General features: G+C 40.4%; 2 long non-coding RNA genes across 5 annotated transcripts; one reads left to right on the top strand and one right to left on the bottom strand.

The window, feature by feature from the left end:
- Positions 1–5,624: 5,624 nt before the first annotated feature.
- Positions 5,625–8,047, top strand: LOC146706439 (uncharacterized). Its single transcript, XR_014921549.1, has 3 exons — positions 5,625–6,898; positions 7,067–7,130; positions 7,529–8,047. It is a non-coding gene; the product is annotated as an uncharacterized LOC146706439 (long non-coding RNA).
- An 8,472-nt stretch (positions 8,048–16,519) lies between these two features.
- LOC146706440 (uncharacterized) lies at positions 16,520–24,097 on the bottom strand. 4 transcript variants are annotated; one of them, XR_014921551.1, is made up of 4 exons: positions 23,371–24,097; positions 21,371–21,508; positions 17,329–18,480; positions 16,520–17,269 (listed from the first exon to the last, which is right to left on the bottom strand). It is a non-coding gene; the product is annotated as an uncharacterized LOC146706440 (long non-coding RNA). The 4 variants fall into 4 exon arrangements; XR_014921553.1 differs by having other exon boundaries at positions 16,520–17,017; positions 17,108–18,480; XR_014921552.1 differs by having other exon boundaries at positions 16,520–16,846; positions 16,946–18,480.
- Positions 24,098–26,198: the final 2,101 nt, after the last annotated feature.

The following is a 26,198-nucleotide window of genomic DNA, read 5'->3' on the forward strand; positions in this document are numbered from 1 at the left end:
GCTGTTTCTGTCATCAAAATTGAGTTGGAGTGTTTTAACACTGATGGCAATCCCTCCCTAACAAATCCACTTTATTGCGTGCTCATTTTCTCCTATTAGTGGTTCATAGGAGTCTAACTAATGAACTGTATGCATGTTTCCTAATCTGTCACACTTATCAGTGGCTCATGGTTGCTTAAGGCCTATGTCTGTACTTGACCACAGAGGCAGAGCATCATTCAACCTGCCAGCTGCCTATCTTGGGAGCTTTTCAAGGATGACAGACTCCACTTTCTCTGCAGCAAGACAGCTCATAACTTTTTTACAGTGTCTCCCTGTCCTCAGACTTCTATATATTCTTCTGTAATAGATAACTATACACTATCATTGCAATCAAGCTATACTACAGCTCAAACGTTTGAAGTCAATTTTCACCTGGTTTATAACCATGTGATCTGTCCACACAGGAGTGATGGTTACTAAAAATGGGCCCATGTATAAGTGTGTAGACATTTCCTAATGCATCATGGGTGATTTAACATAAATGATTCATTAAACACACATCTGTGAAAACATTTCTGATAAACTTTGCCTAATTTTATGTTATAGCAAATATAATTTTAAAATTAAAACAAGAATGTTTGAAACTGACCACAAACTTTTGAGCAGTAGTGTGTGTTGTATGCATGTGTCTGTCTGTATCTGATCAGGATTTTGTCATCAGTGTCAACAAAACGCTCATTTTTTAGCTGGTTCTATCATCAAAATTGAGTTGGAGTGTTTTAACTCTGATGGCAATCTCTCCCTAACAAGTCCACTTTATTGCGTGCTCATTTTCTCCTATTAGTGGCTCATACGTATATAATTAGGAAACATGCATTAAGTCAGTGGTCCTCAACCTTTTTTGCGCCACGGACCGGTTTATGCCCGACAATATTTTCACGGACCGGCCTTTAAGGTGTCGCGGATAAATACAACAAAATAAAACTAGTACCGGTACCGAAAAAAAGAAGATTTATTCATAACACACTTGAAAAGACCCAGGGACACCGAGTTAACGATAAAAACGATAACAAAATAACGCTGAAAACTGATAAAAACCCTGAAAACCATACATTTCACACCTGAGCCTCAACTCTCGCGGCCCGGTACCAAACGACTCACGGACCGGCACCGGTCCGAGGCCCGGGGGTTGGGGACCGCTGCATTAAGTGCACTAATTTCTCACACTTATCAGTGGCTCATGGTTGCTTAAGGCCTATGTCTGTACTTGACCACAGAGGCAGAGCATCATTCAACCTGCCAGCTGCCTATCTTGGGAGCTTTTCAAGGATGACAGACTCCACTTTCTCTGCAGCAAGACAGCTCATAACTTTTTTACAGTGTCTCCCTGTCCTCAGACTTCTATATGTTCTTCTGTAATAGATAACTATACACTATCATTGCAATCTACACTACAGCTCAAAAGTTTGAAGTCAATTTTCACCTGTTTATAACCATGTGATCTGTCCACACAGCAGTGATGGTTACTAAAAATGGGCCCATGTATAAGTGTGTAGACATTTCCTAATGCATCATGGGTGATTTAACATAAATGATTCATTAAACACACATCTGTGAAAACATTTCTGATCATTTTCATGTAATATTATGTTAAAAGTAAATGTAAATTATTAATTAAAAAACAACTGTTTGAAACTGACCACAAACCTTTGAGCAGTAGTGTGTGTTGTATGCATGTGTCTGTCTGTATCTGATCAGGATTTTGTCATCAGTGTCAACAAAACGCTCATTTTTTTAGCTGTTTCTGTCATCAAAATTGAGTTGGAGTGTTTTAACTCTGATGGCAATCTCTCCCTAACAAGTCCACTTTATTGCGTGCTCATTTTCTCCTATTAGTGGCTCATACGTATATAATTAGGAAACATGCATTAAGTCAGCGGTCCTCAACCTTTTTTGCGCAACGGACCGGTTTATGCCCGACAATATTTTCACATACCGGCCTTTAAGGTGTCGCGGATAAATACAACAAAACAAAACTAGTACCGGTACCGAAAAAAAGAAGATTTATTCATAACACACTTGAAAAGACCCAGGGACACCGAGTTAACGATAAAAACGATAACAAAATAACGCTGAAAACCGATAAAAACCCTGAAAACCATACATTTCACACCTGAGCCTCAACTCTCGTGGCCCGGTACCAAACGACTCACGGACCGGTACCGGTCCGAGGCCCGGGGGTTGGGGACCGCTGCATTAAGTGCACTAATTTCTCACACTTATCAGTGGCTCATGGTTGCTTAAGGCCTATGTCTGTACTTGACCACAGAGGCAGAGCATCATTCAACCTGCCAGCTGCCTATCTTGGGAGCTTTTCAAGGATGACAGACTCCACTTTCTCTGCAGCAAGACAGCTCATAACTTTTTTACAGTGTCTCCCTGTCCTCAGACTTCTATATATTCTTCTGTAATAGATAACTATACGCTATCATTGCAATCTACACTACAGCTCAAAAGTTTGATGTCAATTTTCACCTGTTTATAACCATGTGATCTGTCCACACAGCAGTGATGGTTACTAAAATTTGGCTCACGTATAAGTGTGTAGACATTTCCTAATGCATCATGGGTGATTTAACTTCAATGATTAATTAAACAAACATCTGTGAAAACATTTCTGATCATTTTCATGTAATATTATGTTAAAAGTAAATGTAAATTATTAATTAAAAGACAACTGTTTGAAACTGACCACAAACTTTTGAGCAGTAGTGTGTGTTGTATGCATGTGTCTGTCTGTATCTGATCAGGATTTTGTCATCAGTTTCAACAAGACGCTCATTTTTTAGCTGTTTCTATCATCAAAATTGAGTTGGAGTGTTTTAACTCTGATGGCAATCTCTCCCTAACAAGTCCACTTTATTGCGTGCTCATTTTCTCCTATTAGTGGCTCATACGTATATAATTAGGAAACATGCATTAAGTCAGCGGTCCTCAACCTTTTTTGCGCAACGGACCGGTTTATGCCCGACAATATTTTCACATACCGGCCTTTAAGGTGTCGCGGATAAATACAACAAAACAAAACTAGTACCGGTACCGGAAAAAAAGAAGATTTATTCATAACACACTTGAAAAGACCCAGGGACACCGAGTTAACGATAAAAACGATAACAAAATAACGCTGAAAACCGATAAAAACCCTGAAAACCATACATTTCACACCTGAGCCTCAACTCTCGCGGCCCGGTACCGAACGACTCACGGACCGGTACCGGTCCGAGGCCCGGGGGTTGGGGACCGCTGCATTAAGTGCACTAATTTCTCACACTTATCAGTGGCTCATGGTTGCTTAAGGCCTATGTCTGTACTTGACCACAGAGGCAGAGCATCATTCAACCTGCCAGCTGCCTATCTTGGGAGCTTTTCAAGGATGACAGACTCCACTTTCTCTGCAGCAAGACAGCTCATAACTTTTTTACAGTGTCTCCCTGTCCTCAGACTTCTATATGTTCTTCTGTAATAGATAACTATACACTATCATTGCAATCTACACTACAGCTCAAAAGTTTGAAGTCAATTTTCACCTGTTTATAACCATGTGATCTGTCCACACAGGAGTGATGGTTACTAAAAATGGGCCCATGTATAAGTGTGTAGACATTTCCTAATGCATCATGGGTGATTTAACATAAATGATTCATTAAACACACATCTGTGAAAACATTTCTGATAATTTTCATGTAATATTATGTTAAAAGTAAATGTAAATTATTAATTAAAAAACAACTGTTTGAAACTGACCACAAACCTTTGAGCAGTAGTGTGTGTTGTATGCATGTGTCTGTCTGTATCTGATCAGGATTTTGTCATCAGTGTCAACAAAACGCTCATTTTTTTAGCTGTTTCTGTCATCAAAATTGAGTTGGAGTGTTTTAACTCTGATGGCAATCTCTCCCTAACAAGTCCACTTTATTGCGTGCTCATTTTCTCCTATTAGTGGCTCATACGTACATAATTAGGAAACATGCATTAAGTCAGCGGTCCTCAACCTTTTTTGCGCCCGGTACTAGTTTTACAACAAAATAAAACTAGTACCGGTACCGAAAAAAAGAAGATTTATTCATAACACACTTGAAAAGACCCAGGGACACCGAGTTAACGATAAAACGATAACAAAATAACGCTGAAAACCGATAAAAACCCTGAAAACCATACATTTCACACCTGAGCCTCAACTCTCGCGGCCCGGTACCAAACGACTCACGGACCGGTACCGGTCCGAGGCCCGGGGGTTGGGGACCGCTGCATTAAGTGCACTAATTTCTCACACTTATCAGTGGCTCATGGTTGCTTAAGGCCTATGTCTGTACTTGACCACAGAGGCAGAGCATCATTCAACCTCAATTCAAATATTATTCCTTAAAACTTGCATAGATCACCAATTATGAATGACGATTGATTAAATATTAACTGGTGTATGGATTGGAACAATAATAGCGAGTGTGTAGATTATATTACCTTTCCTCAGTTTATCACATTAAATCTCAGCTTACTAGTGACCCAGCATTTTTCTAAGTACAGAAGTGCTAAACAACATCATTTTTTCAAGTAATATAAAAATCATCTTTATATATTACCTTTTTAAACATCCCATTTTTCTTTCTAATGTCATTAAAACAATTTTGCACATTTGAATAACAGTAGTCAGACCTCCAGATCTTTTAAGCTTTCAGTTTTTTTCTCAGTGTCACACATGGATTAGTTTTCGTCTCTTTCAATAAGAAAGTCAAATCTTCAAACCCTAAAGCAATCTTTGTTTCTTTCAATCATTCCAATATTTTTCATCTTCTGTTATATAATTGCAGTTAACCAGGGCTTAGCTACTCTGATCTACAGGAATTTTGGGGGTGTGGATACCCATTTTCTTTTTTTCATAGGTGCGGAGCCTTTTTCTACAAAATTACGAATAAACTGCATTTTTTAAAATTACCTTTAACATAAATGTAGACTGACAAGTAACTCAACCGATCACACAGTGATCAGTAGAGAAGAAAGAAAATAACCCATTTCAAAATTTCTAGTTCAGATCAAACTTATTGTTCTGATTAAGGAAACAGTAAATCTGGCCACATTATTGTCCCGATCCTCCAATTTTCCCTTTCCAATGTGACTAAATTAAATTAAAAATTTTTTTAAATAAAAGCAGTTGCACACCCAGATATTTCTTACAGTAAAAATCCTCCAACAACCTTTCAAAAGAAATTTTTTTGTCTTTCCTCAATTTTGAGACCAACTGAACCCACAAACCTGAAGCTGCAGACCCCAAACTAACCAAATTTAATGTTTCCTTAATCAGCACAGTAATTTTTAAGTCTTTATGTGTTATGTTTACTCACAGTTTTGATGCTTGCTTCTTCGACTTGACCCACGATTAGCTCTGCACCATCGCTCTGCTGTTTCCTCTCTCCTCATGCTTCTCCTTCATGCGTCCTGTCCTCAAATATAATCCAACCTGCCTCCTTGTTTCCTCCTTGACTTGTATTCGCAAAATTTCCAGTTAAATTAAGAGTAATCCAGAAAAGTTTTCCTGCTTCAAAAGCTCTTCCAGTTGCCTGTCTTCTTGTCCTCCTTCAAATGTGCATTTTATGAATTTGTATTTATTTGACTTCATATTGCCATGACAACATAACACAGAGCATCATGGTAGATTAAAGCAGGTGGTTCTGTCCGCTACAGAAATGCTGATAAACTCAATTTATTTGAGTTGTCTTAACTTAGAAAAACTAAGTAAGATGGAAGTTTTTCTTCTCAGTGTGGAAGGATGAAAGATGTGTTTTGAAAATGCCACGTCACTACCGTCCTCCTCCCTAGCACGGATCAGTCCGCATGTTCATGGTGCCAGCATTTTTTATGGAATATGTTGAGCAAACCTAGAAAAGCGTCAGCTCAAGGGATTATTGTTGTCATTGCTGTGGATCTTTACCTGATACACTGACTTGGTGAGTAAATGTTTACTCTTATTCAAACTGATTTTGTGGCTTCTCTTAGTTTAGCACCAGGTTTATAATCGTGCTAGCTAGTTAGTGTTAGCCTAGCGTTGCTGCTGCGGCTGGGCTCATGTTACTTAAAAATTAACACCACAGCCTTAAAAACCTTATATAAAAATATGTCTGTGAAATTTTCTGTTGATTGTTTGAAATAAAAAAGTGAGATAAGAGCCCAGACAAAATTCTTCGGGGGTGTGAAAACAATAAGCCAAGAGTTAGCTGTGCTTGCGGACTCTTATCAAGCCTTGACCTCCCGGTCAGCTGGGTAACAGAGCTCTCCGAAAACGTGGAAGCACTTTTGCAAATATGTGATATTTTGATAAATTAAGTAGATATTTGAGCATTACACAGCTACATTCTCCGCTGAAAATATCTTAAAAGGTTATTTTGTGACCCAGAAAGGGTAATCTAGGGGAAAGGAGGATCGCATATGTCGGCCATGGTTGTCGGAGCCTGTGCGTACTTGTAAGCTCGCCAATGGCGGAGGAGCGCGGCTTATTGCTTTTTCTGGGTCACAAAATCAACTTTTAAGATATTTTCAGGCGAGAATGTAGCTGTCGAAAGTTCAAATATCTGCTCGATTTATCAAGACATCACATATTTGCAAAAATGCCCCGACGTTTTCTGAGATGTCTATTTTTTTCATGCTTTGTGGCACCTTGAACATCTGTGGCATCTATTAATGTCAAATCTAGCCTTTATTTAACAACATAAGCAAACTCTATGTTACAATGATTGCACAGCCATTAAGGATCAAATCGGTTTCTGAAAAATGTTCTGTTTTTTCTCCCTCTGCTTGCTTCTTACTGTCTTTGAGGCTCGGGACCAGCACTCCTGCTGTTGGACAGAAAGACATCAACTCAGTGGTAAGTATTTTGGTTTTCCAATATATTAGCAACTGTCAGTGACATTTATATTAATCAGGCTGAACTTTAATCATACTTTAGATCAGCCTGTTTTACTTATTGTTTTATTTGTTTTTTGGTTTGGGGAAGTTGTTTCTTTACTGATCTTTTCCTGTCTTCTGTTATTAGACTTGAGATATGACTGCACTAGGCTGTTGCTGGTGACTCCAGTTAATTCTACAAGACATGCTGTGTAAGTAAACAAACAACAACAGTTTGGTCTGCATTTCTTGAAAGATCACATCCCCCAAACTTAGTTTAGAGGGTCTACACTGAATATAGTGAAGTCTGCAAGTTTTCTAACAGCAAAATTTGTTTTGTGCCCAAATCATTTTGCACATCATTAGAATGAAAGTTATTGGCCATGTTTGCATAGCCCTTTTTAAAATGATGCTTTCATGACATTATTGTGTGTCGGGTGGGGGTCAGGGCTATCCAGACTGACAATTGGGACATTGAATGTCACCTCTCCGGTGGGGAAGGAGCCTGAGATTGTCCAAATTGGAGTCTGTTTTATACCAAATGCAGAAAAAAATGTTTTAAGAAAGCAATTAAGTTCATGTTCCAAAAAATATGATTGTTTGCTTGCAGGACACCAGGAGAGATGAGTCCTCCGTCACAGATGGTGTGGTCAGTGAAGATGGTCGCCTGCAGGTTCAAGCTCACTGCATCTCCAACCCACATCCACTGCCACTATACTTAAGGGAAGTTAAAGACTTTCTTCTGCACCTACATTTGGATCACCTCGATCCATGATAGTCATTCAGGCAGTAATGCCTGGACTGGAAACAAGCCATCCTTAAAATATTACAACATTCCAGCTCATGTGTTGGAATGCAAAACAAATGTGTTGTTTAAATTAGAGACTGCACTTGTGACAGAACAACACATATTTTTATTTTGATTATATAAGTAATGTAAGTACAAAACAAACTTGTGGTAGGCCTAATCTTATTTTTAGAATAACTACATCTGCGACTTTGTTTCATTGTAAGATTATAACAGTGATGGCAATATAATTGTTTGTTGTTCAGCAGAACAGTGTCCAGTATGTTGGCTGTTATACTTTGTTGTGTTTGAAAATAAAAGTTGGTCTGATTTTAACATCCTTACAAAAAGTGTTGTTAATTATTTTTAATCATATTCAGGTTACCACAAATTGTTTTTTCATTTAGTTGAACTTGAAATGTTTGTCAGTAAGTAAACAATTAGCACTGTACAGTCAGAAATATCAAGTTATTCTTAATACTGCAGACTTGCACTGTATAAGTTGTCCTAACAGGCATCTTAAGTAAGCTTTACTTAGTTTTTTTGAGGCAATGAGTTTCCTTAATTTTTTTGAGTTCTGGGAACTAACAAGGCTTTACAGTGTACTCAAAATGAGTAAGTTGCCCTAACTTGGTCAACTTACGTAAACTTGATCCAATTTTCTTGAGTTCTGGGAACAAATGAGCTTGTACAGAGTACTCAAAATAAATAAGTTGTCCTAATTTAGTCATTTTTAGCTAAGCTTTACTCAATTTTTTTGAGGCAACGAGTTTCCTCAATTATTTTGAGTTCTAACTAATTAGATTTTACAGTGTGTAAGAGCAGGAATTTAACTACAAACTCTCATAGTTCCCGTCAGTATCATTCATTCTGCTCTGCCTCAATGGTCACAGTGGCTAGTTTAAGTACGTTTGCACCATAGAAATCCACTGATGTTCAGTGAGTCCCTTTGATACATGTTTAGACCTTCATAATTTTCAGGGTGCATGAGTGTTACATCTCCATCTCATCCTAAACATTTTACCAACATGTAAAAGGCATACGTCCACAAGATTTTGATTTTTTTAATTGAAACTTGTTTTATTCTGAATAAATGTGTGAGATAGCCCTCGGGCCTCTAAATCCACGTCCAGGTTTGGGTGACTACTTGGATTAGGGGAGTATTATTTAGAGCAATGTTTGTCACTTTGGTTAATTGCTAAACTCGGGCCGTTTTTGTTCAGTCTTTTTCTAACTGAACTTTCACATTTAACATGCTAACTGAAGCCTGTAGAGTCTGAGCTGTAGCTCTTTTATTTTCTGTATTGTACAGTCTGACTTAGGGGTGGATTTGCTGGGATTGGTGACTGTGTTGCATGTTTTGAATAATCTTCTTCAGAGTAGACTTTTGGTGTAAGCTGATAGTGAATGAAAAAAGCTATAAAAAGCTGCTGTGGTTTTAATTTTCCAAGAGAGGTAATGCACATAATGCAGAGACGAGCGCACGGGGGATATCCAAATTCTAGGAAGGCAGCCTGCTGCTGTACACAGGCGGATTCTTCTCAGTCAGAGTTCTTAACAACTTGACTGTTTTCTCCAACCACACACAGAGTGCTGTTTCCATTCTGGGAAGTCTACTCATTGGTGTAGGTAGTTCTTCAAATTATAAGTAGCTATATATGAGCAGCTATATTAGCTTTGACTTATCATATGTTAAATATTATACTTTCCTGGTTTAAAATTTATGATGGCTCAAAATTCAAACCTTACAAATTAAAACCCTGAATCATCACCACCTGTGTGAACTACAAGGGTGCCATCATTTTTCTTTTCAATCCATTAAGTACCACATTTTACACACTGAGCAAGAAAGGAAGTAAGCTCTTCATGGTGACCCCAGAAATTTTAATGTATCACTTTCTAGCATACTACTGACACTGCTCGACATCTTCTTTTCTTTTTTTTGCGTGTCCCGTTTGGTTCTTTTGCCATCAGAATTATTGTGTAAAGACAAAGAAAGATGCCCAACAGATTTACTTTACCAAATGGACCATCCCAGCCTTGCCTTAATGATCTATTTGATTCACCTTTGCTTTTATTGTTTATTTTGTTTTATTTTCACTTGCTAAACATGGGACAGATTTGACTGCGGGAAAGAAAATGGAGAAAGAAAGAGGGAAAGAAAAACAGCGGGGAAGAGGAACGTGATAAAGGACAAAAAAGAAAAACAAACAGACAAAAAAATACATATATCAATCACCTGGATCACCTGTCAGGAAAGAAAAAAGAGAAAACGAGCAAAAAAAAAGAGAGCAATATAATAAATAACATCATCGCGATGATCTATGTGAATATAACAGTAAATACTAAATATTGAATATTATTGTGCAGCACGTAAGATCGACAGCGCACAGTGTGCTTTGAGGTAGGAGCCAGAGTGACGGGGGGGGGGGGGGTGTCACTGCTCGACATCTCACAGTACAGTATAAGAGTCCCGCCACAAGGAGACACTAAAGGCTTTCAAACCAACAGTTTCTGCTTCCAAAGTGGCGCCAGCCGTCACCACCGATCATCGTACTTATGTAACATAGACTGTGGATGCATGTTTAAGTTGATACATCACTTAAAGCCACCACTGTTCAGGCATCACATCTGTCCATTAGGTTTCCCTTTCATACTCAACATTTTTATCCCTGGGTACTAACTTTTTTGTTTTTGCTGACTGTTTATTTATTTGTTTGTTTGTCTGATGCTCTTGTTGCACTGCTAAATAGGCTGTAGCCAACATGATTCATAAAGGGATTATAAAATCTAAGAAATTACTGCATTATTTCACCTACTCTTATTAAACTCACTTTCCTAAAAACTGATTGCAGCTTCTACTTTGTTTAGTCAATGTTATGTCTCTAAATTATTTCATATCATTCATGGGAGATATGCTTGATAAATGATAAGTTAACAAGTCACTGCTACCAGCCTAATCAATTCATTGGGGCGACCTGCGTGTTGTGTTGCATTGTCTGATTTGGTCATAGTGTGTAAACACCTCTAGAGGCCACTGTTGTATAGCTGCTGCAAACTGAACGTGCCCGTACCAGAGGTTATACTTAAAATGGCAGCTGCCAGGAAGTCTCTTTGGACATTTGTGTTCGCCCTTTATGAAATAGATATGTTGTATTACAAGGTACTAATGCACCCTTGCATTGGTAAAATAAATTCTACTAGAATAGCTGATACTCCCTTACAGAAGATTTATTTTGACCTTTCTAAAGCCTTCTTTAAAAATTAGAAAATAAAATGAAAACAGGCATATGAAAAAAAGCCTACTAGAAATACTTCTCTGCATTACATCCTAACACTTGGCTAAATCCTAATATGTAATTCTGGTTTAATAGTTTATTTCACTAAATGTGATTATGCACTGAAAAAAAACATGTTGGTTTAGATAATTCAATAGTGGACACTGGTTGCACACAGATGTTTTGCTTTGGCACGAACTTAAACTATTGAGGTGAATTAACACAAGTTATTCATATTCAATAAACCTGTGCAATTTGTGTTGATAAAATATGATTGAAACATGTTTTGGTGAAGTAATTTGAGCTCCTGGATATTTTAATCCTTCACAATTTTCACACTTTATTCCAACACTATTCAGTAACTTTTACCCAAATACTATTTGGTCACTGAAATACTATATGTTATCTTGTCTGTGAAGGTTCTCAGTCATCCAGGTCATCGTAGTCAAAGGAGCTTGCAACTTCTTTAAGTTACGTCTTCAAGTAACTTAAAGAAGTCCAGATGCTTTTCTTTGCAAGCTTCTTTGACTACATGTTATCTTCAAATTACATGTTGGTATTACATTCCAAATATTTTCCAGTGAAAGCCTTATAACAGATTGTATTGTTCTCTTCCAAGATTGTTGCCAGCATCCCCTAGTAACCTTTCAAAACAAAAACGCTAATATCACTGCAGTGACAGTAGGTAAACCAGGGGTCTCAAACTCACGGCTCAGGGGCCACCTGCGGCCCACGTCACCCCTACTTGCCACCCTTACTGTTGACGTGAAGAAAGGAAATGCAATTTGGCCCTTGAAGTTAGTTTTTGTTACGGGGGATTTTGTGGAAATTGAAAATAAGTTGTTTAAAAAGCAAAAATGTTTTAAAATGAGGGCAATATGAGCAGAGAGTAAAAACATGTTGAGGGATTGGCTGTCTTTGTTCAGTGAGAGAGTTATATGTAAAGAAAACAATTTTCACTAGCAGTCAAAAACTAATGTGTTCACTTATGTCTGCATTTTTATTTTGTTAAATATGGACAAAACTATTGTAGAAATGCTTCCACGTGTCTGGCCAGAAAGAGAGTATCTTTCCTTTTTATTTGTTAGTTCAATAAAAAGGTTTCAGTTAGTTAAGAGTGAGAAGTTTTTTGCATTCACATTTGCAGTTTTGTTATACAATATTTGAAACTTAAAACAAACAAACAAAACACTACATTTTCTGAAAGATTTGTGGGTGTTTTCTTGTTTGTTTGTTTTTGTACTACTTGAACACTAAAGTGGCCCTCCAATGACATGACAGTACCAGCAGTGGCCCACAGCTCATTTAAGATTGACACCCCTGCTTTAAGGTGTTATTATGTGGATATGTTGGTTTTATTTAGTTGCTGTCAACAAGTGGAAGGTAACCTAATGAAGCCTGTTATGTCTTTCTGTGGCTCAGAAGTTGGAAATTTCAATAACAGTGCGTTATCCAATTACTCAGATTGTCAGAGGAGTTCACATTTCCCTATATACTCGATTAAAATACCCCATCTTCGATCCATCCCATACAGGTCACCCTGACAACACTGAGCAGTCCCTTCAGTGACAGGCTGCTGCTCCTGCCAGACTGTACACTGCACAACAGCAGTGAATGTACACCACATATGAACACACTGGGGTCTTTACATATATCAGTGTGCAATACTAAATACCTGCTACTATTAACACCCAAACACTGCACTATGTTTCATTCTTCTTCTACTAGTAATCTGTATAATTGCATCATATATGTGTATATATGTATGTCTGTATATGTATGTGTGTGTATTTGTGTGTGTGTGTGTGTGTGTACGTGTGTGTGTGTATGTGTAGATAGATAGATAGATAGAGTGATTTACATATATAAGTACATATCTATTCATTGTACCTGCATAGTCTATATTTCTTCTATTTTTGCAAAGCATTATTGCTGTTAGGTATGCTGCATGTGTTCATTTGTTCCTGCCTTGTGTACTCTGCTGCAGTAACAATTTGAATTTCCCAACTTATCTGAACTGTATCTAAACCCAGCTGATATCTGGCTACATTTTCTGCTGAGCATCCAAATCACACTGGACTGAAGTTTACACTGTATAATGCCTGATTTCTTGTAAATATTTAACGAAATCTATCTTGATAAAATGCTTAACAGGCCACAGTGAACAATGGAAAATAAAATTTAAATAAATAATTAAAAACACTCAAAAATATATATTTTTTAGAGCTGTCTTAACCTGGTTATGCTGTACCATCCAGATGAAGTCGTGAGCCAAAGATCCTTTAAGTTTCATCAATGAACTTACCTTTTCCTACATATGAGAAATGATCTGGTGTGAAGTAAATCGGGTTTGTATATATGTAGCCTCAGATGAGCATGAAACTTCATTTTTGACCTGCTTAATAGCAGTCTCAAATATTAAAGTCTATTAAATCAATTAACCAATGCAGCAGCTAAAATATGACACCAAAGGCCACTCTTTTTTTTTTTTTTTTTTGTGTCCCGTTTGGATCTTTAGCCATCAGAATTGTTGTCTTAAGGCCAAGAGAGATGCCAAGCGGATTTATTTTACCAAGTGGATCATCATGGCCTTGCCATATTGGTCCATTTGATTGACCTTTATTATAATTATGAATTTATTTTATTTTCGGTTGCTACAAACGGGACAGACATGACTGGGGGATAGGACAGGGAGAAAGAATGAAAGAAAGAGAGAGAGGGAGAGAAAGAAAACCAAAGGGGAGAAGAGAGGGTGAGAAGGGGGGGAAGAAAGAAAAAAAAAAACAAAAAACAAAAAAACAAACAAAGCACCTGGGTCACCTGTATGGAGAAAAAAAACAGAAGAGAAAGCAAACAGCAAAGAGCAACATAATAAAAAAAACGGCACAATCACAATAAACTAGCTAGCAGTAGATATCAGTAGATACTAAATAATAAACGATATTGTGCAGCACGCAAGATAGACAGCGCACAATGTGCTTTGAGGCAGCAGCCAAGAAAGCTGTAGTCCGCGTCTGTGAATACCCGTGTGTACACCTGTGTGGATCAGCATGCTTGTATTCCAAAGGTTTCTCCATGTAACGATCTGCTAGGGAGTGTGGGGAGCCACAGCCCCGTCCTCCAGGGCATGAAGCAGGTATGGAGGAGATCAAAACTCCAGACATCCAGAGGCCCCCAGAACACAAGAGACTATGGAAGACCAACAGAGGGGCAGCCGCGCCACTGTCCCAGTAAGAGCTGAGGAGAGTCCCAGATGAGGGTTCACCCAGCAGCCGCGGAGCAGAAGCCAGGGGGAGTTGCAGTGACGCGCCCGTGAGCTCTGCCGGCAGCCAGCTGTGCCTGAGTGACCGAGCCCCAGGCCGAGAGGCCGGGGGCACCCCACCTCCGAAGTGGCCCAAGCGAGCCCCAGGCCCCAGGCCCCGATAAGCGGCCGCCAAGAAGTGAGCCGGCGTGTACCTGGACGCCCATCCCCAGACACAAAGAACCACCAACGCACCGATGTCTGAGGGAGTCCGCCACTGGCAGGGGAAGTGGTGGTGGGGGGAGATAGGCCTCCAAACCTTGGAGGGCCTGAGATGTCCCCAGAGAGGTGGCGTCTGATACCCAACCTGACATATAGACACAGACATACAGGCACACACAGACACAAACATCCATTCCCCCCCCCTCATGCTCTCATATGCACTTACTCCACACTCAACCAACGTGGAGACAGACATAAAGAGACGCTCCCCAAGCGTACTCTACGAACCGGGTCTAGGTACCCTTGCCCCTGGAGGGGGGAACTGCACCCAGATCCAGGTGGTGTTACCCTTTTCCCTGCGGTGGGGAGAGGCAGACCGCCCCGACTCCGTAGCAGCAGGGAGGCCCCACACTCCAGACCGCAGTCGGACGGCCAACTCCTCCTAGCCCTCCCGCTCCAGCAGGCCGCAGAGAATGGGGGTGGGAGAAGACTCCAAACCTCCCTCCACCCGCTCATTGTAGTGTTGATGCATGTGTGTTCTAAGGTGCATTTAAAACCCAGGAGGGCATGGAGCTACCTGCCAGAGAGCAGCAGGTAAGCGCATAGTCCCTCCTGATAGCCCTCAATGTCTACGTGTATTTAAAATTGAGAGGTGGGCAACGACGCCAGGGGTGAGGTGTACACCCTGATGGTAATTTGGACTCCGTGTATCGTGCCCACCCCCAAGATCCTATATGTATGTGTAATGAGAGTGTGAATAATGTGAATGTCTAAGTTGTGGGATAAAATTGAGGCAGAGGCAGCCAGAAGGGGACAGAGGGGGGGGTAGCCTCCTCTGCACCCTGGTGACATACCCCTACTCCAAGGCCCTGCATGTGTGGGTGGTTGTGGTGGAGCGGGAAGAGGGAGGCAGCTGGAGATGGGGAGGGAAGGAAGGGAGGGGCAGGTAACCCCTCCCTGGGGCCAGCTCCCCCGCTGACCCCAGTAGGCACTCCCACACTCCGCGACCCGCCAGGGAAAGGGGGCCCAGGCCCATCCAGACCGGGGCCCAGTGCAGCAGCGCCTCCCGGCCCCACAGAGCCCGGGACAGTCCACCCAACCCCACCACAGAGAAAACTGCACCCACCCCACCATCCACTCATCTTCCAGACTACATAAGACAATAAACGCCCAGGCTGAGATCTTCCTCCACCTCTCCTGTATCTCCCCCTCCTGCAGAGAGAGTTCCTGAAGAGAGGAAAGCTCCTGCAAGATGTGACTATCTCCCCCACCAGTTGAAGAGCCCCCCAGGTGGCTCGACGCACCGGCGGCACCCTGCTCCAGGGCTGGGCCCCCATGCACCCACCCGCCCACAACCCCGGCAACACACCAACCAGGACCCAAGCCCCCGAGGCCCGGCCCGGGCCCCAGCCCAGAGACGGAGCGCCCCCAGAACCTCACGCCCATCCCGGACCCACCCAGGGGCAGCAAAGGCCACTCTTAATACAGACAGAAGTCAGGTAGTCAAAAATCTCTTATTCTGCTTTTTGTATTCTGAACTTCTTGAGTGGACAGCCAACAATCCTACAAATAGACTAGAGGATGTGCCTGAAATGTTTGTTAAAACAAATAACTGGACCTTAGTTGTTAAGCTCAATGTTCTGACTGTCACATGGAGTCTTTCAGGTTGTTTTACGTTTACTATCACAAATGAATGTTTTTTCCCCTAATGAATATACATTTTAGGTCTAAAGTGTCTAAAATCTGCAGTTTTGGAATTTTTCATGTGGATAACAAAATTAAAAAACAAAGAAAAAAAAACACTCCAAAAAAACAAGTGATACATGTGATGAAGGACTGACATAATTTGATTCATAAGACTTTATTTGATATTCACATACTGTAAGCAGAAAACAGCTTTAACAAAGCAAACTTGATGGAAAGGACTAACACCAAGCTTATCCATCGTTAAAACTGAAAAATCAAACCAAAGTAATAAATTACAGATCTCCCTTAAATGTAAAGTGAACTTTCTAATAGGCTCTTCTGGCCTTTGTCTGCAGTCATAAAACATGGCATGCAAGGTACCCACAGCTGTTTTGTCCCCGTACAGTTCTTTAAGTTGAAGAAAGATCTTATCTGGCGTATCCCGCTCCACTTGCTCCAAAATAAGAATTTCACGTTGTGGTTCTCCTAATGCACTCAGCACAAAATCACACTGCTGTTCTATAGACCACTTTTGAGCATGGAGCATTGCACTAATCTGGCTCTCCCGGTCTTCGTAATTCGTGTTAAGCCACAAAATTCTGGTACACAGGGTGCACCAATAAAAAATGGTGACACCATATTAACGGTTTCAGATAGTTCATCAGCCATATTGATCAGTCTAAGGCAGGTGGTTTTGTATGCTGGTCAAAAATCCTGTCGACAAACGTCAAATGTTACGTATGGTTCACAATGACTCCCGTACAAGAACGTAGTAAGGTCTACTATTGACCAGTAAGAAACTACCACACTCACACTGCAATGGGGTCCACAAGATTTAGTTTTCTTCCTCCAAGTCAGACTACAGGCTGAGGACACAACTCCGGCCTGGAATCCAAGGCCCAAAGCCATGAACTTCTTCTTTTTGCATGTTGTTGTAAGTTAAAATCCTAATAAAACGTCTAATTATTTATTTACCTGCTGACTGCAAAACAGCCACCACACTTCCGGCTGTCACTTCTCCTCCATTAGAAGCTGCAGCAGACGACATCATGCCTGCAGCGCAGGAGCCTGCAGCTATTCCAGCTGAATTGAAACCTGCAACTCCCAGAAGAGCAGGAGCAGTGACTACAGCACCTACTGCAGGAAGACAAGACATGTATCAGACATGGATCGGGCTTTGATTCAAATTAGCTTACTTGCTCCTGCAGCAGTACACACAGCTGTCACTATAACACAACATAAGAACACACATTAACATCTAACTGGGCCATAGCTCAGCACACAGCTGATCAAGGATTTAGATCAAGTAACTGAGCTACAGAGAAGACGGGGAGGCTCTACGCTACGATGGAGTATTAGAGCCACAAGAAAAAAGTTGTTGATATGGACATTACTGTCCCACAACAAACTGCTATAATTACTGTTTCTGCTACAAAATTCCTTATTTAGATGAGTTAGTGAAACAAATTGATCAGCCATTGTGTGATACAACATTCAACCTCTTTATTGCACGAGGATGTAACCATCGATAACCTTGCATCTGTCCATTAGATCGTGGCTCAAGACTTGGCAGTTTGTCTTGTAATTGGAAGGTTGCCGGTTCAAGCCACGGCTCGGACAGTCTTGGTCGTTGTGTCCTTGGGCAAGACACTTCACCTACCGCCTACTAGTAGAGGCCAGAGGGCCCGATGGCGTGATATGGCAGCCTCGCTTCTGTCGGCCTGCCTCAGGGCAGCTGTGGCTACAACTGTAGCTTGCCTCCACTAGTGTGTGAATGTGAGAGTGAATGAATAGTGGAATTGTAAAGCGCTTTGAGGGTCTTGAAAAGCGCTATATAAATGCAATCCATTATTATTATTACCAGCCCTTTTTTGGTACAACCTAATACTTATCACCACACTGCGTTTATGAGCTAAAACCAGGGAGTTTTAGCTCATGAGCTAAAACTCCTGTGAAAAGCATTTTAAAGTTGTGTTCTGGTTATTTTAGCTCATGTTTCCTTCTTGCTAAAACCAATTCTGAAGTACGGTTTCACCAACTCAGATGATATACAGTAGCAACCATGGCAGCTTGCCTTGAGACAGCTGTAATCTCCACATTTTGACTTTATTCTCAAAATGATCGATAATACCTTTCTTAACTTTGCCCTAATACTACATCGTATTATCCTCACTGCAGCACAGTTACATGTAATTGTTTCAGGAAGAAACACTTGGTTACTGATCATCAGGATGCTTCACAATGAATACATGTATTGATATGTATTTATGAGTTTTAGAGACAAAAATAAATAAATAAATAAGCAAATAGGTTTGTTACCTGCCCGGCTGTGATGGCTAAGGCTGTCACTGAAACACAAGAAAGAAAATAAAAGATCTCACCACAGCTCAGTCTGGAATAATTAAGACATTATCTGTAATGCTAGAATCATCAACTCATATAATGTAGAGATGATCTGAAAAAGGCAGCTGTACTCACACTGTATATACATAACACTATTTATACCAATTCCATGTGCAATACTCAACTTTATATACATAACACTATTTATTACATATTACTTACGTCTTGTATATTGTACATTTTATATATATATATATGTTTTTCCTCATGTTAATACTGTCCATATGTACATAGCGCTGCAGAACTGTACCCCCCCCCCCAGCATGTTTACACTGAGTATGAGATGCTCTGTACAACTGTATAGTGACAATAAAGGCATTCTATTCTATTCTATTCTATTCTATTCTATTCTATTCTATAGACCCATTGTTCCACTCAGGATGAGGAACCTAAGATTGGACTGTGTCTTAAACAGAAGTGAGCATCAGCTGTTATTTCCTGGATAATGAAACTGAATGGGCGTCACTGGGTCTATGAAGTAAATAAACTTCCTTTAGTCATCATAGAACAAGTGATTGTGAGGCTGGATCTCAGGAGGTTTGACATAGTTATTTATTTTATTTATTTTATGTTTTTTATTATGTATTTCACACACATGTGTTATTTCAAGGATTGTTCTTTCTATTTTAATCCTTATGTTAAATCAACTGCTTAAAATAAACACAAACAAAAAGGAGGTTATGATACGGAGCGTGTTTGAATGTTATTTGGGTCACTGAAAATGTGTCTGCATTATGTGTGTCCATTCTTTGGGGTGTGGTATGCAACAGAAGAAAGACCGCAGGTACCAATTAGTGTAGAATTTCCTCACATACTTGAGTCATACCTTGATTCTGGTTTAATGTTGTTAAGAAAAATAGTGAGAAACAGAAATGGAAATAAAATGGGTGAGTATAAAAGGCTTATCACAGCAGACACAAGAGCAGAAGGTGAGAGGAGTTATAAAAACAACCAACGTTTGAGAAGCCCTGGACAGGAGATCCTATGAAATGGCAGCACTGGAGATCATGACAAGACACACGTTCAGGAAAGTTTATTACACTGCATTTAATCCCAGTCATTTTCAGAGAGAGATTAAAGGTTGAAGACTGATTTATAACAAGTCCCCACACAAACATAGATAAAGCACTAAAAGTGCCTCACTGACGAGCAAGAAGTGCAATAAATAACTGAGAAGTGATACATGCTGTATGGGCGTCGCACATATGACGAGTTAGGAGTGAGAACGTGTTGATCTGCAGGGAAGCAGGAGACTGTTGTTATAGAGTGGATTGAGGATTTTTATTCTTTATTTCTATTTTTCAAGACTTTGTGAATTGTCTTTTTTTAAATAACTTGGCTTACCCTTTTTGGTTTTGTTAATATTGGCAATAGTGTGAAGTACTATTGTTGGGTTAGAATATATTTATTATATAGGTCATCCAGTTAAGGTAAATGTCATGTTTTGAATTGTTAGAATCTGATGAGCATTATTTTATTTTCTTTTTTGTTGTTTTGTTTTTCTGTTTTCCCCCTGAGAGATTACCACCTTAACGTGGTCAGGCGATGTGATGGCTGCAGTTACAGCCACACAGTGGTAATATCAGTGTAGAGGCTTACACACAACACTGCATTCACATTGGTCTTTCTTTAAATATAAGGTTTAATTTACAGGATAATAAATAACTGGTTTTGGTCTCAGTTAGGTTTTTGTGTGCTTTACCCCTTTTTGTGATTTTTGTGGGCTGATCAGCCACTATTTAAGTTTCCCCCGTTGTCTTCTTTAGTGAGGTCAGTTTGTTTGAGGTATCAGTATTGGTTGTTGCTAACTTTGAGTAGAGTTCTGTTATTTTGACCTCTTTTATGGGCACATATGATTTTTTTTTTTTGGTATAATTTAACCAACTATGTTGTTGGGTTAAGTTAAAAAAAAAATGGGGGGGGGGGGGGGGGGCTGTACTGCAGTGGCCCTGAGAGGCCAAATGCAAACCATCAAAAAGGAAAGTTATGAGTTTAATGTTAAAATACGAGAGCGTTTCTCTCGTATCTGTCCTGATACTGCTATTTCATCTGCTATAAACAATAACCATACACTATTATTGCAATCTATACTACAGCTCAAAAGTCTGTAGAGAATTAGAAATGTCTTATTTTCTGACAACAGTAAAAATCGTTTAGAAGTTTTACTAAATTAATCAGAAGCGTAAAGAAATATAAATAATTAACGGTAACATTTATCATAAATCACAAATGAGATTTAGTGGAATATCTACTTAGTGTTGTTGAGACGTCGGTCTCTCCGATTCTTTTTGTCTCGGTAGAGATCACGCAGAGATGTTTCCAAATTTCACACAATCCTTTTATTACCCATTTTCCTTACAGATGCATCTGGAGATCAGCACACTGCATCCTGTGCAGTCCTACTCTAAAGGCTGATCTGAAGAGTTTCACACAACAGCTACAGTTATAGTCTCTGGTCTCCAATTTCTACAGTAAATCCCCCACAATGGAAAAACACTGGTAAAGTGGCCTGGGGTGCTGACACCCTGACCCCCATCTCCTTTTAAGGTAATGTACATTGGCAATTGTCTGCCCCTCACCCTCAGTAAATCTTGCTACTGTCCTGTGTTTGGGGTTAATTGCCCCACTTCCCTGCACCCCAGTTCTTTGTTCCCATCCCAGGACTATTTTCTATTTTCTAATCTTAAATCCTATAAACAACAAAATCATACTACGACACACACTAATAAACTACATTCACTATGACCTCAATACCTATTAGACAGTCCATTATTTCTACAGTGTACTGTTATGAAAACAACAGAATGATGATGAGACACTGTGGTAAAGTCTTACAGGTATATTTGCAGATAGTTATCAATACAGGATAAACACTGTGGGCTCCAGGAGACGGGGCAGATGTAGGTAAGGTTGTCTGGAGGCACACTCAGACACTGTCACAGAAGGTCATGGAGATCCGTAACACTGAAACGTCTGCACAGAAACAAAGAGTGAGCAACCCATCTTGCCTCAATGATTACCGCCCAGTAGCACTCACCCCCATCATCACTAAGTGCTTAGAGCGACTGGTCCTAGCACACTTCAAATCCTGTCTCCCCCCCACCCTGGACCCCCACCAATTCGCATACCGCCGGAACAGGAGCACAGAGGATGCAGTCTCCATCGCAATGCACTCTGTCCTCTCACACCTGGACAACAACAACACCTACGCCAGAATGCTGTTTATAGACTTCAGTTCAGCATTCAATACAATCCACCCCTCACAACTCATCAGGAAACTGACAAACCTGGGTATCAGTTCCCTCATCTGCAAATGGTTACTGGACTTCCTGACCAACCGCCCCCAACATGTCCGGCTGGATAACCGCTGCTCATCTACCATCACAATGAACACCGGTGTACCACAAGGCTGTGTGATGAGCCCTTTCCTCTACTCCCTCTTCACCCACGACTGCAGACCTGCTGATGGTTCCAACACCATCATTAAGTTTGCAGATGACACCACGGTGATTGGCCTCATCAGTGACAACGATGAGGCCGCCTACAGGGAGGAGGTGGATCGTCTGGCTGAGTGGTGCGACAGAAACAACCTGCTGCTTAACACCGAGAAGACCAAGGAGCTCATCGTGGACTACAGGAGGAATGCTGACCCACATCCACCCATCCACATTAAGGGGACGGCTGTGGAGCGTGTGAGCAGCTTCAAGTTCCTGGGAGTCCACATCTCCGAGGATCTCACCTGGACGACCAACTGCTCCAAGCTGGTCAAGAAGGCTCACCAGCGCCTCTTCTTCTTGAGGACTCTGAGGAAGAACCACCTGTCCTCAGACATCCTGGTGAACTTCTATCGCTGCACCATCGAGAGCATCCTGACCAACTGTATAACAGTCTGGTACGGGAACTGCTCTGCCTCGGACCGGAAGGCGTTGCAGAGGGTCGTGAAAACTGCCCAGCGCATCGCCGGAGCACCACTTCCTGCCATAAAAGACATCTACAGGAAGCAGTGTCTGAAAAGGGCTGGGAAAATCATCAAAGACCCCAGTCACCCATCACATGGACTCTTCACCCTCCTGCCCTCTGGGAGGCGCCACAGGAGCCTCCGGACTAAGACCACCAGGTACCGGAACAGCTTCTTCCCCACAGCTGTCAGACTCCTGAACTCTGCCTCCTGACATCTGACCCACGTTAAACTCATGGACTGAACATACACACACCCACAATGGACAACTGTACCCTCAAACACAATAATAACATGGACTGAACCACCACTCACAACCACTAGCACTTTATACAGCCTCTGTAGAAACTATCTACACCCTCACTTATCTTAACTGCACTACTGTATAGCTCTGTGTAAATAATCATTCTGTACATTCGATAATTTTTAATCCTACAACTGTTTACAACTTGCATAGTTCCCATTTCTGTATAGCTGTATATCCCAGATTCTGTAAAGTTATTTATTTCATATTCTGTATAGTTTTTCATATTTATATCCTGTTCATATCCTGTACATAGCTTGTACTCACTACAGCCTGTACATACTTATAGTTATAGAATATTCACAACCTACTTCATACCGTGTACATTATAACATACCATAATAGACCCATTTCTGTAATATACTCACATATCTATATTATTGCTAATATATATTGTAATATATCTATATCACTAAAGCACTTCTGGATGGATGCAAACTGCATTTCGTTGCCCTGTACCTGTGCATGTGCAATGACAATAAAGTTGAATTCTATTCTATTCTATTCTATTCTATTCAATTCAAAGGCAAGAACTGATGGAAAATGTGACATGACTGTGGCATAATACGTTACCTTGGTACTGCAATGATCTGGTTGTTTAGAAGCCAGCATGAAGACCTCGCGAGGAACAGGCGAGTAATCAGCTGATTGTTCACAAGTGACTGAGGGACGGGAAGATGGAGGAGCATCCCCTAAAAAAGACAAGCACACGGACAACAACACAGGCATACACCGAAAGAGGAGAGAGAAAGAAGCAGGCCAGCAAAAGAGAGCAAGGGAACCATGACATCTACTGAGGCCCATTTTTATTTGGTACATCGTATCACCAGATGTCAGTTTGTGATGTTAGATCCCAACTTGTCAGTGAAGAAATCTTTTTCCAAAGATATCAGCACAAACCAAAATCATTGTGTGGATTAAAAAGAGCAAATTGTTGAAGTTTGTGATGGATCACTCCATTTTCTGTTTGCACTTGTCAGATGTGTTGCAGGTATATAACCATGTGATCAGTCCATACAGCAGTGATCGTTACTACAAATGGGCCCATGTATAAGTGTGTAGATATTTCCTAATACATCATGGGTGATTTAACATAAATGATTCATTAAACACACATCTGTGTAAACATTACTGATAAATTTCATGTAATATTATGTTAAAGTAAATGTAAATTATTAATTAAAAGACGACTGTTTCAATCTGACCACAAACCTTTGAGCAGTAGTGTCACGCTTATCAGTGGCTCATGGTTGCTTAAGGCCTATGTCTGTACTTGACCACAGAGGCAGAGCATCATTCAACCTGCCAGCTGCCTATCTTGGGAGCTTTTCAAGGATGACAGACTCCACTTTCTCTGCAGCAAGACAGCTCATAAATTTTTTACAGTGTCTCCCTGTCCTCATACTTCTATATATTCTTCTGTAATAGATAACTATACACTATCATTGCAATCAAGCTATACTACAGCTCAAACGTTTGAAGTCAAATTTCACCTGGTTTATAACCATGTGATCTGTCCACACAGCAGTGATGGCTACTAAAAATGGGCCCATGTATAAGTGTGTAGACATTTCCTAATGCATCATGGGTGATTTAACATAAATGATTCATTAAACACACATCTGTGAAAACATTTCTGATAAACTTTGCCTAATTTTATGTTATAGCAAATATAATTTTAAAATTAAAACAAGAATGTTTGAAACTGACCACAAACTTTTGAGCAGTAGTGTGTGTTGTATGCATGTGTCTGTCTGTATCTGATCAGGATTTTGTCATCAGTGTCAACAAAACGCTCATTTTTTAGCTGGTTCTATCATCAAAATTGAGTTGGAGTGTTTTAACTCTGGTGGCAATCTCTCCCTAACAAGTCCACTTTATTGCGTGCTCATTTTCTCCTATTAGTGGTTCATAGGAGTCTAACTAATGAACTGTATGCATGTTTCCTAATCTGTCACACTTATCAGTGGCTCATGGTTGCTTAAGGCCTATGTCTGTACTTGACCACAGAGGCAGAGCATAATTCAACCTGCCAGCTGCCTATCTTGGGAGCTTTTCAAGGATGACAGACTCCACTTTCTCTGCAGCAAGACAGCTCATAACTTTTTTACAGTGTCTCCCTGTCCTCAGACTTCTATATATTCTTCTGTAATAGATAACTATACACTATCATTGCAATCAAGCTATACTACAGCTCAAACGTTTGAAGTCAATTTTCAGCTGGTTTATAACCATGTGATCTGTCCACACAGGAGTGATGGTTACTAAAAATGGGCCCATGTATATGTGTGTAGACATTTCCTAATGCATCATGGGTGATTTAACATAAATGATTCATTAAACACACATCTGTGAAAACATTTCTGATAAACTTTGCCTAATTTTATGTTATAGCAAATATAATTTTAAAATTAAGACAAGAATGTTTGAATCTGACCACAAACTTTTGAGCAGTAGTGTGTGTTGTATGCATGTGTCTGTCTGTATCTGATCAGGATTTTGTCATCAGTGTCAACAAAACGCTCATTTTTTAGCTGTTTCTATCATCAAAATTGAGTTGGAGTGTTTTAACTCTGGTGGCAATCTCTCCCTAACAAGTCCACTTTATTGCGTGCTCATTTTCTCCTATTAGTTGCTCATACGTATATAATTAGGAAACATGCATTAAGTCAGTGGTCCTCAACCTTTTTTGCGCCACGGACCGGTTTATGCCCGACAATATTTTCACGGACCGGCCTTTAAGGTGTCGCGGATAAATACAACAAAATAAAACTAGTACCGGTACCGAAAAAAAGAAGATTTATTTATGACACACTTGAAAAGACCCAGGGACACCGAGTTAACGATAAAAACGATAACAAAATAACGCTGAATACCGATAAAAACCCTGAAAACCATACATTTCACACCTGAGCCTCAACTCTCGCGGCCTGGTACAAAACGACTCACGGACCGGCACCGGTCCGAGGCCCGGGGGTTGGGGACCGCTGCATTAAGTGCACTAATTTCTCACACTTATCAGTGGCTCATGGTTGCTTAAGGCCTATGTCTGTACTTGACCACAGAGGCAGAGCATCATTCAACCTGCCAGCTGCCTATCTTGGGAGCTTTTCAAGGATGACAGACTCCACTTTCTCTGCAGCAAGACAGCTCATAACTTTTTTACAGTGTCTCCCTGTCCTCAGACTTCTATATATTCTTCTGTAATAGATAACTATACACTATCATTGCAATCTACACTACAGCTCAAAGGTTTGAAGTCAGTTTTCACCTGGTTTATAACCATGTGATCTGTCCACACAGCAGTGATGGTTACTAAAAATGGGCCCATGTATATGTGTGTAGACATTTCCTAATGCATCATGGGTGATTTAACATAAATGATTCATTAAACACACATC

This window comes from Copadichromis virginalis, linkage group LG7 (genome assembly GCF_057382275.1).
Source record: "Copadichromis virginalis isolate Kocher_CV1m ecotype Utaka linkage group LG7, C_Virginalis_male_GT1.1, whole genome shotgun sequence".
Classification (NCBI taxonomy): domain Eukaryota; kingdom Metazoa; phylum Chordata; class Actinopteri; order Cichliformes; family Cichlidae; genus Copadichromis; species Copadichromis virginalis.